Source organism: Silene latifolia, chromosome 10 (assembly GCF_048544455.1).
Source record: "Silene latifolia isolate original U9 population chromosome 10, ASM4854445v1, whole genome shotgun sequence".
NCBI classification, from domain to species: Eukaryota; Viridiplantae; Streptophyta; class Magnoliopsida; order Caryophyllales; family Caryophyllaceae; genus Silene; species Silene latifolia.
The window spans coordinates 126392344-126401363 of NC_133535.1; the positions used below are offsets into that span (position 1 = coordinate 126392344).

The 9020-nt window shown below is 40.1% G+C and overlaps 1 non-coding gene across 1 annotated transcript; it reads left to right on the forward strand.

The window, feature by feature from the left end:
• The first annotated feature begins 6926 nt into the window (after positions 1-6926).
• On the forward strand, positions 6927-7033 carry LOC141610213 (small nucleolar RNA R71). Its single transcript, XR_012528107.1, has one exon. It is a non-coding gene; the product is annotated as a small nucleolar RNA R71 (small nucleolar RNA).
• The last annotated feature ends 1987 nt before the right edge of the window (positions 7034-9020 follow it).

Here is a 9020-nt window from a genome sequence, read left to right on the forward strand (position 1 = left end):
AAACAAAGAACTAAAGATAAGAAATGACCCAAATAAGCACTAAAAAGCATGGGAACAAGGCTAATTCGGGGGCTAAATATGCGCCAATTATGGTCACATCAAATATCCCCAAACCGAACCTTTGCTCGTCCCGAGTAAAGAGGTGACAAAGACTAGGACCAATACTAACCTATCCTAATAATATAGCCGATATGAGACAATTAGCGGGTTCCACTCCGCCCCTTCAACTCACAACAAGACAACCATGAGGTAGGATGCCTTCTTGCAAGGCAAGGTGGGTCTTGCCAAAATGGCGACACATCCAAACATTAAGCACATAAAAACACATAATGGATGCATCTACAAAAAGAATAACCACTCCCTCATCAAGTGGCGGAGGCACTAAAGAGGAACAAATTTAAGAGCATGTAATCCTTCACAAATACTAGTTCAACAAATTACTAAGTCTAAGAGGATGGCACTAAATCACCTCCAAATGGTGTTAAACTAGACTACTTTCGTCCTCAATTTCCAAATGCTTTCGTCAAGAGCGATCGGATGGTGGTGGAATGATGATCCCTATGATGCTAGTGGCATATGACATGACAAGTCTCGAATTCTCTACAAAAGTAAAGGTCATGGATCGTCCCAAGCTCGACCAAGTGGCTTGACAAAAGGCTTTTTGGGAATGAAATGGTCAAATCTTTATTCACAAAGGGTGGATATGACTTAGTATTCAAAATTGCCCTCATTTCACTTTCACATTTCAAAAATTTAAGATGGGGTTTGTCCCTTCCGGGCTAGTGTCCTTTGCTTTCGCCAATCGCTTATTAGGCAACCGGTTAACCTCTAGACAATAGCTTTTCGGGGTGATAGTCACTCTGTCTCTGGGCGGCCGAATTCACAACCGTATGGGGGCCCAATTCAATGGATCCCACACCAAAGCACATCGAAGTGGTATGCCTCCATCAAAACAACTTAACTTTCTCATCTTTCAACAATTCATAACATTTGAGGTTTCCTTGGTATTACATTACTTCCACATGACAAAATTTCTTTGAAATGAGCACTTCAAGCTTATTGATAGAAAATATTTTTGGGTTGCCTTACCACAAGGTCAAACAAGGTCACCTAGACAAGTTAACCAAGTCCATATCGCATCACGGGGTTGGATAGGTGACTCACATGCAAACCCTTGACTAGGCCTTGGGTCATGGGTCAAAAGACACTAGTATGACACTATCTAGGGTGTTTTACAACCATTCTAGTAGGCAAAGTCTTAAGTTGAACAAGTATTTATAATGGCTTAGTTGCTCTTGTCAAAGTTCCTAAATAGGCATTTTTCAAAACATTTCTAACATGCAACTACATGCCATGATGCAACTAATATAAACATCCTAATGCAAGTGATTCTATCAACTAATATGACATATAAACTAAATGCAAGTCCTAAGTTCACATTGTTATACCGCATCAATCAAAATAAAGCCACATAGTCATTAACATAAAGAGGAAAAAGGAGATTGGAAAGATCATACCATGCGGTCTTCAATATCCTCATGTCTCGGATGTGGCGTAGTCAATCAATATGAACAAGGATAGAACAAACACAATATATACAAGACAATATATACAAGACTACAACAAGAAATAAACATGTTTTTGGGTTTTCAATTTTCAAATTTTTATGATTTTTGAAATTTTTCAATTTTTTTGGATTTTTGAATAAGAGTTAAATGTTAGAATTCCCATCCCCACACTAATATGGGCATTGTCCTCAATGGCCAAAATGATGGAAATTATGCAAAGATGATGCATGATTTCTATACTAAATGCAATCTACACTAAGCTACACTACATGATGCATGGTTTTTGTTATGACGGAGAGGATAATTTAGATTACCTCCCGTTGTGTATGCATTAACTTCCCCAAACCGAGTAAGACACTATTGCTAATGTATGAAACTAATTTGTCATGCTATGCATGAAACTAATTTGTCATTTTGGATTTTGAAAATGGGAACAATAGAATGAGAACACCTCAATGGTACCGAGGTGTGAGTCCTCTAATGGGGCTAGGACTACTCCAACAATGATCAAAATTAAATAAAATACAAAGAGAGAAATAGACAAACCATGAGAGTGTAGGAGTCTCCAAGGCTTGCTAATCTTCCATCATGCTATCACCATCACTTCCCTCATGAGAAGTGGTCACATTGCCACTTTCCTTGTCATTTGCTTCTTCACTTTCTTCCTCATCTTCCTCATCATCATCTTCACCATCATTTTCTCCTTCACTTGCTTCTTCCTCAATATTATCATCAACTTCTTCATCATTTCCAACAACCTCATTGTCACCCAAAACGACCCTAGATGCACCCGGAAATAAGACTTCTCTATCCGCCCAACTAGGCAAAGGACAAGATGGATCAAGTAGTCCTTGCCTAGCTAAATGTAGGAGGGGTGGATATTGAGCCAAGTAGGCATTTTTCCGATCTTCATAGGCTTGCTTGTGCATTGCTTGCATGAGAAGAGTCACATAGTCTTTCCCAACTTCAACTCCTTCCGGCTTGAACTCTTCATACTTAAGGGGGTAAGGTGGTATGACAATGGAAGAGGAGGGCATTTCAAGATCACCCTTTTGTTGTTGAATGATATACTCGGCTTCTTTGGAAAGGGGAAGTAGATAATTGATCCGGTGGACGCTTAGACGGCAAATCTTCGAAGGCAAGGTGAACGATCTAGCTTCACTAGTGAGCCATCCATACTTAGTGTCAAGGGGGTTATGGGCAACCCACTTGAACTTGTGAATCATAGTATGCATATCAACAAGATGACCACCCTCCTTTGCTTTGTACTTGTTATCCTTATTGAAGTTAGGATCAAAGTGCTTAGCTAGGAGTGTGACTAGGCCGCCATTGACAATAACGGTCGTGTCCTTCTTCCCACAATCAATGTTGAGCCATCTATCTACCAAGAGCCTCAAAGAATTGTAAGGCTTGGTGTGTACTCTTCCGATATTCAAAGCCGATTCAAGGAGAATAAAATCAAGTCTTGTGAAATGGTTGGTATCTTTCCTAGCAATTATGGTGTTACCCACGACCTTGTGCCATACTCTTATGCCCGGATGGTGGACCAAAAGAGCACGACTCGCATGAAAATCCTCAAATTTCTTCCCGGAGATTGCCTCCCAAAGAGGTTCGGGGTCATACTTTCCATAACTCTTAAAATAACTCGGTTCATCACTAAGACCCAAAATTTCACCCAATTCCCTAAAGGTAATGCGTCTACTAATATTAGCTAGACGAAACTCGAGATTCTCCCTATTCTCAACTTTGGTGACTTTCAAAGAACTTAAAAATTCCAAGGTAAGGGAGGGGTATGTCAATTCCCTTGTTTCAAACAATTTCTTCAACCCCATGGCATTGAAAAAGGCTTTTGTTTGCTCAAGAACACCCAATTTTTCTAAGGTATCTTCACATATGAATTTGGTGGATTGTAATGACTTCATAGCAAACTTGACAAAGGTATTTCTATGGGTATCGGAAATAAAAGTTACCTCCGGATAATGCAAAAGTTGATCAATTACCGGAGTAGAAGGTGTTGTTGATCCCATAGAAGGTTGTTGTTGTTGTTGCACTTCCAAGTTTGGTGTTGCTACCACCATAGCCAATGCTTTCTTTGTTTGAAGAGCCTTTTGCCTTTGTGAGAGTGCCTTAGCCTTTGGTGCCTTTGTTGCCTTTGTTGCTCCCTTAGTCCTTGCCATTGATGAACTAACCAAGAAAAGAATGAAAAATCTTCAATTTGTAGTATGCCCAAATCGATTTGAAGGTGAAAGGCTTTGCCTTTATGAAAACAAAAATCGACTCAAAGGTTGAAGATTTTGTGCTTGGTTTTGATTTTTGTTGAAGAAGGAGTGATTAATTTGTTGTTGGAAGGATGGTTTGATTTGATTTTGGTGAATGTTGTTGAGGGTTTTTGTTTTTGTGATGGAGAGGATGAGGATTTTGATGTTGTGGGTAGTGTTTATGAATGAATGAATGAATGAATGAAGGTGGGAGGGGTTTTAAAGAGACCGAAATTTTCGAATCTGCAGGGGCAATCCGTGCGGATTCTGCCCGGGCAATCCGTGCGGATTCTGCCCAATCCGTGCGGATTCTGCTCTTTCTGAACTTTGCAAAACTCGCCTAAAGATGGGCGGATTTGTGACAATCCGCTCGGATTCGCTGAACACGGGACGGGCGGATTTGCTTAAAGACGGACGGATTTTAGTCCAGAAAATTTTTCTTGTTTTCCTCAGCTGCAAAGACGGACGTCTTTCGTACAAGACGGACAGATTCTTCAAGACGGGCGGATTCTTCACAGGACGCCCGGATTCAGTCACAGTCAAGAATTTTTCAAAATTCAGCTCAGTTCAGGACGGGCGTCTTTTCTGCAATACGCTCGGATTCTTTCAGACGGGCGGATTCTCGAAATCCGCTCGATTCTTCCCTGTGTACACGGATTCGATTCCATCCGTGCACAATGCGTTTCCCATACCATTCTTCCATTCTTTCTTCAAGTCTTGTGTTTGTCATTGTGGGGGCACTACTAAGGCATGGATAGCCTAGGCAATTGCCATCCCCACACTAAGCTAAAAGCACTACACATCAATTGAAATCGTTAGTCCCTCCCTCACTTCTCTCAAACATGACAATTATTTTGATCAAAGTAAATAAAAATCCAAAGATGACAAAAATGCAATACAAAAATTGAAAAGTAAGTTAGGGGTTAGAAATATTTACAAGTGGTGGTTTAGGGAGGACTCCACCAAACTCTCATTCTTGATGAGATGTCAAGGGGGCATGTCCAAGGTGTTGTTGATGTTGCTCAACACCTTGAAGAAGTAATCAAAAGCTTGTTCATTATCATGGTAGAGGTTCTCAATAGACCTTGGCCCTTGTTGTTGGCCTTGATCGATGGCATTACCAATGTAGGGATTAAAAATCCCTTCAAATTCGTCGTCCCAAAGACCACAAACTTCATTGAGTTGATCATTGAAAATCTCTTGCTTAGATGGAGACAACTCTCCCAATTTCTTCTCTTGGCCAATGAGGCCATCCTCTTCTTCCTTGGTTGATTTTGATGAGCTTTGCAAGCTCTCCTTGTCACAATTCACTTGCTCTTTGAATGGAGCATCTTCAATTTTCTTCTTCCATTGGAGTTCCGATTTCTTCCTTTCATCCTTTCGGGTATAATGATCAATCATGAAACATGGTTCATGCAAACGAGGAGCTCTCATAGTCTTGTCAAGATTAAAAGTTATGCTTTCATCTCCCACTTCTAGAGTGAGCTCACCATGTTTCACATCAATCACCGCACCGGCGGTGTGTAGGAAAGGTCTTCCTAGGATGATTGGAATGTTGGAATCTTCCTCCATATCAACAATGACAAAGTCCACCGGGATGAAAAACTTCCCAATTCTCACGGGGACATCTTCCCATATCCCTTACGGTGTCTTCGTCGATCTATCGGCCATTTGGAGTGTGATATTGGTGCATTTAAGCTCTCCCATCCCCAACCTTTTACTCATCGAGTACGGCATGACACTCACACTAGCCCCTAGATCACATAAGGCTTTGTTGATCGTCGTGTCGCCAATGGTACACGGTATTGAGAAGCTTCCCGGATCCTTTAACTTTTGAGGTGAACTCCCTTGAAGTATTGCACTACTCACCTTAGTGAAGGCGATAGTCTCAAGCTTCCGGATCGACTTCTTCTTTGTGAGGATATCTTTCATGTATTTCGCATAGGCCGGAACGTGATTGATTAATTCCGTGAAAGGAATTGAGACTTCTAAATTCTTCACAATTTCCATGAACTTTCCAAGTTGATCATCAAATTTGGGCTTGGCTTGACGACTTGGAAAAGGAAGTCTAATCACAATGGGCTCCTTCTCCTTGGCCTTGTCTTCATTTTTCTTTGAACTTTCTTCTTTTGACGATTCTCCATCTTTGGAGTTTTGCATAATTTCTTCCTTTTCACTAGCTTCCACAACTTCATCCTCAACTTGCTTCTTCGGTGCTTCATACCTTGTACCACTTCTCAAATGAATGGCACTAACCGTTTCATGTCTAGGGGGATTACTTTGAGGTGGTGATTGCCCCTTTTGTCTTTGTGAGCTTGAAGATTCTAGTTGAGTCAATTGTGTTTCCAACATCTTGGTGTGAGCTAGAATGTTGTTGATGGTGGTTTCTTTTGCTTGGCTATCTTTTTGCATTTGAGTGAAAATTTTTTGTTGATTTTTTTGCATTTGGAGGACCGCTTTTTGGACATCAAAACCTTGGTCATTTTGGTGATTGTATTGATTTTGGTAACCTTGGTTTTGATTGTAAAAGGGTCTTTGATTTTGGTTTCTCATGGGTGGTGGAGTGTATGTTGTTTGAGGGTTTTGAACATTTTGGCTTTTGTATGAGAGATTTGGATGGAATTTGGTGTTTTCATTGTAAAAGTTGGAATAAGGGGTACCACTCTTGTATGCTTGGAAAGCATTCACTTGTTCATTTGTTCCCCTACATTCACCTTGGTCATGTCCCAAAGTTCCACAATTCTCACATATCCCACTTGGGATTGATGAGGATGCCGTCATGGCATTAACATGATGCTTTGATGATTTTGAGTTTTCCTCAAGTCTAGCCATAGCTTGTTCAAACTTCAAGTTGATTGTGTCAATGTGAGCACTAAGTTGAGCACCTAATTGAGTAACGGAGTCCACTTCATGCTTTCCTCCTCTAGTAGCCTTGCGAGGTCTACTATATTGTGAGTTATGGACCGCCATTTCCTCAATCTTGTTCCATGTTTGATTCTCATCAACTTCGGTGAACATTCCATTGGATCCCATATTGAGAATGTTCCTAGAATCTTCATATAAACCATTCCAAAATTGTTGTACCAAAAACCATTCGCTAAGTCCATGGTGAGGACATGAGCGACAAATTCCGTTGAACCGCTCCCAAGCTTCATACAAAGACTCTTCATCCCTTTGCTTAAAACCCGTAATTTGAGCTCTTAGCATGTTAGTCTTTTCCGGTGGGTAGAATTTTTTGTAGAAAGCTAGAGCCAACTTCTTCCAAGAATCTATTCCAAGGGTGGCCTTATCAAGGCCCTTCAACCATTGCTTCGCGGTGCCGATTAAGGAAAAAGGAAATAAGACCCATCTAATTTGGTCTTGAGTCACGACCGTTTGAGAGATAGCATCACAATAGTCGCAAAAGGTTTCCATATGAGAATGAGGGTCCTCACTAGGCATCCCCCCGAATTGGATCCTCTCAACTAATTGGATGAAGGCGGACTTGGCAATAAAATTTCCGGTTAGATGTTGCGGCGTAGGAGTACCATTTGGTAGATTCTCCTCGGTGGGTACGGAGTGTGACGAGAATTTTGGCATTGTAGGTGGATTTTGTGGGATATTGTGTAATGGGTTTTCTTCTCCTTCTATTGCGAAAGGATTGACAAACTCACTAGTGGGTTGGACAACTTCACTAATACCTCTTAAATTCTTCCTAACAAGTCTCCTATTGTTCGTCAAGGTTCTTTCGATTTCACGGTCAAAAGGTAACAAATCACCTTGTAACCTTCTAGACATGCAAAATATCAAACAACTCGAAAACAATTAGAAAAAACCTTGAGGAGTTTTACTTCCTCAAGGCGAAGAAAGACACAACTAATGACAATAAAAAGAAATCTAAAACAAACAAACACCGTCCCCAGCAACGACGCCATTTTTTGATGCGATCCCGCTAAGTGTTCACAAATTAAGATGTGGTCGTTGGTCACGGTCGAATCAAAACACAATTTATAGCTCCACAAACAACTCTACAATTAGTAAAGAGGCAAGTAAAGGTTGGATCCCAAGGGACGGGAGTTGAAATGAGATTTCTATTGCAACTAGTGGTGTCTAAGAGGTGTCACAAATTGGGTTGATGTAGAAGGTCACTAAACTAAAATAGCAATGAAAATAAACAAGCAAGATGAACTAAAGGGGTGTAAACAATTGATTAAAGGCACTATGGTGTCATGGGATCATAGGGGAATCATGGGATATGATCATACAAACATGTTCTCAAATTATAAGCAAGCAATTATTGTTGTGATGGATTGAGTTGGGTTATATCTTACAATCCTAGGAAAGTTTGGGTCCCGGAGCCGAATCGATTAGATTGTACAACACCTACAAGTCGACTTAATCTTCCCTACTCAACAACATGCATGGTCTAATGAGACTCGAGTTGGGTTATATCTTACAAGTCTCATTGAAAAGATAGGAGATGATAGTAAATGCAAGGATTCATAGGCTTAGCATTTCATCAAATATAACATGTGCATGAGTTGAGATCAAAACAAGCAAGCAAATAAAACATGAAAGCATATTAATTTAAGCATGAATCATTCCCCATGTTGGTTTCCCTTAATCACCCATTAACCCTAGCTAAGAGACTACTCACTCATTATCATGTTGATCATGCTAGCATGGTTGTCAATCATACCAACAATATGAAACATGATGAATAAATGAAAGTAATTAACAATAATTAAAAAGGGATTAAGAGATTATACCTACTAATGATTCCAATAATAAAGCAAAGATAAAAGAAGTACTTGAATGCTTGATTGAGAGGTTGTCAATCTCCCAACAATAACCCAAAATAATATTCAATTACCCAAAATAAAGGATGAACAAAAGAGAGATTGAAGAACTAAAACTTGGATTAAAACTTGATTAATACTTGATTACAATATTAAAGAGAGATTTGATTGATATTAACTACACTAATTATTGATAAGAAGAACATGCTCCTCTAATTAGACTAATGGGGTATTTATAGTGGAAATTAGGGAGGATGCATTAGGGTTAACTAAGGGCTAAACTAGTAATTACACTTTTTAAGTTGAGCAAGGAGGAGCCGGTATTTTCTGAGAGAAGGGCTTCTTTCTTCGTAGCTTGGAGAAGACAATCCGTGCTGTGCTAGAATCCGGGCGGAATGGGGTCGGGACGGGCGGAT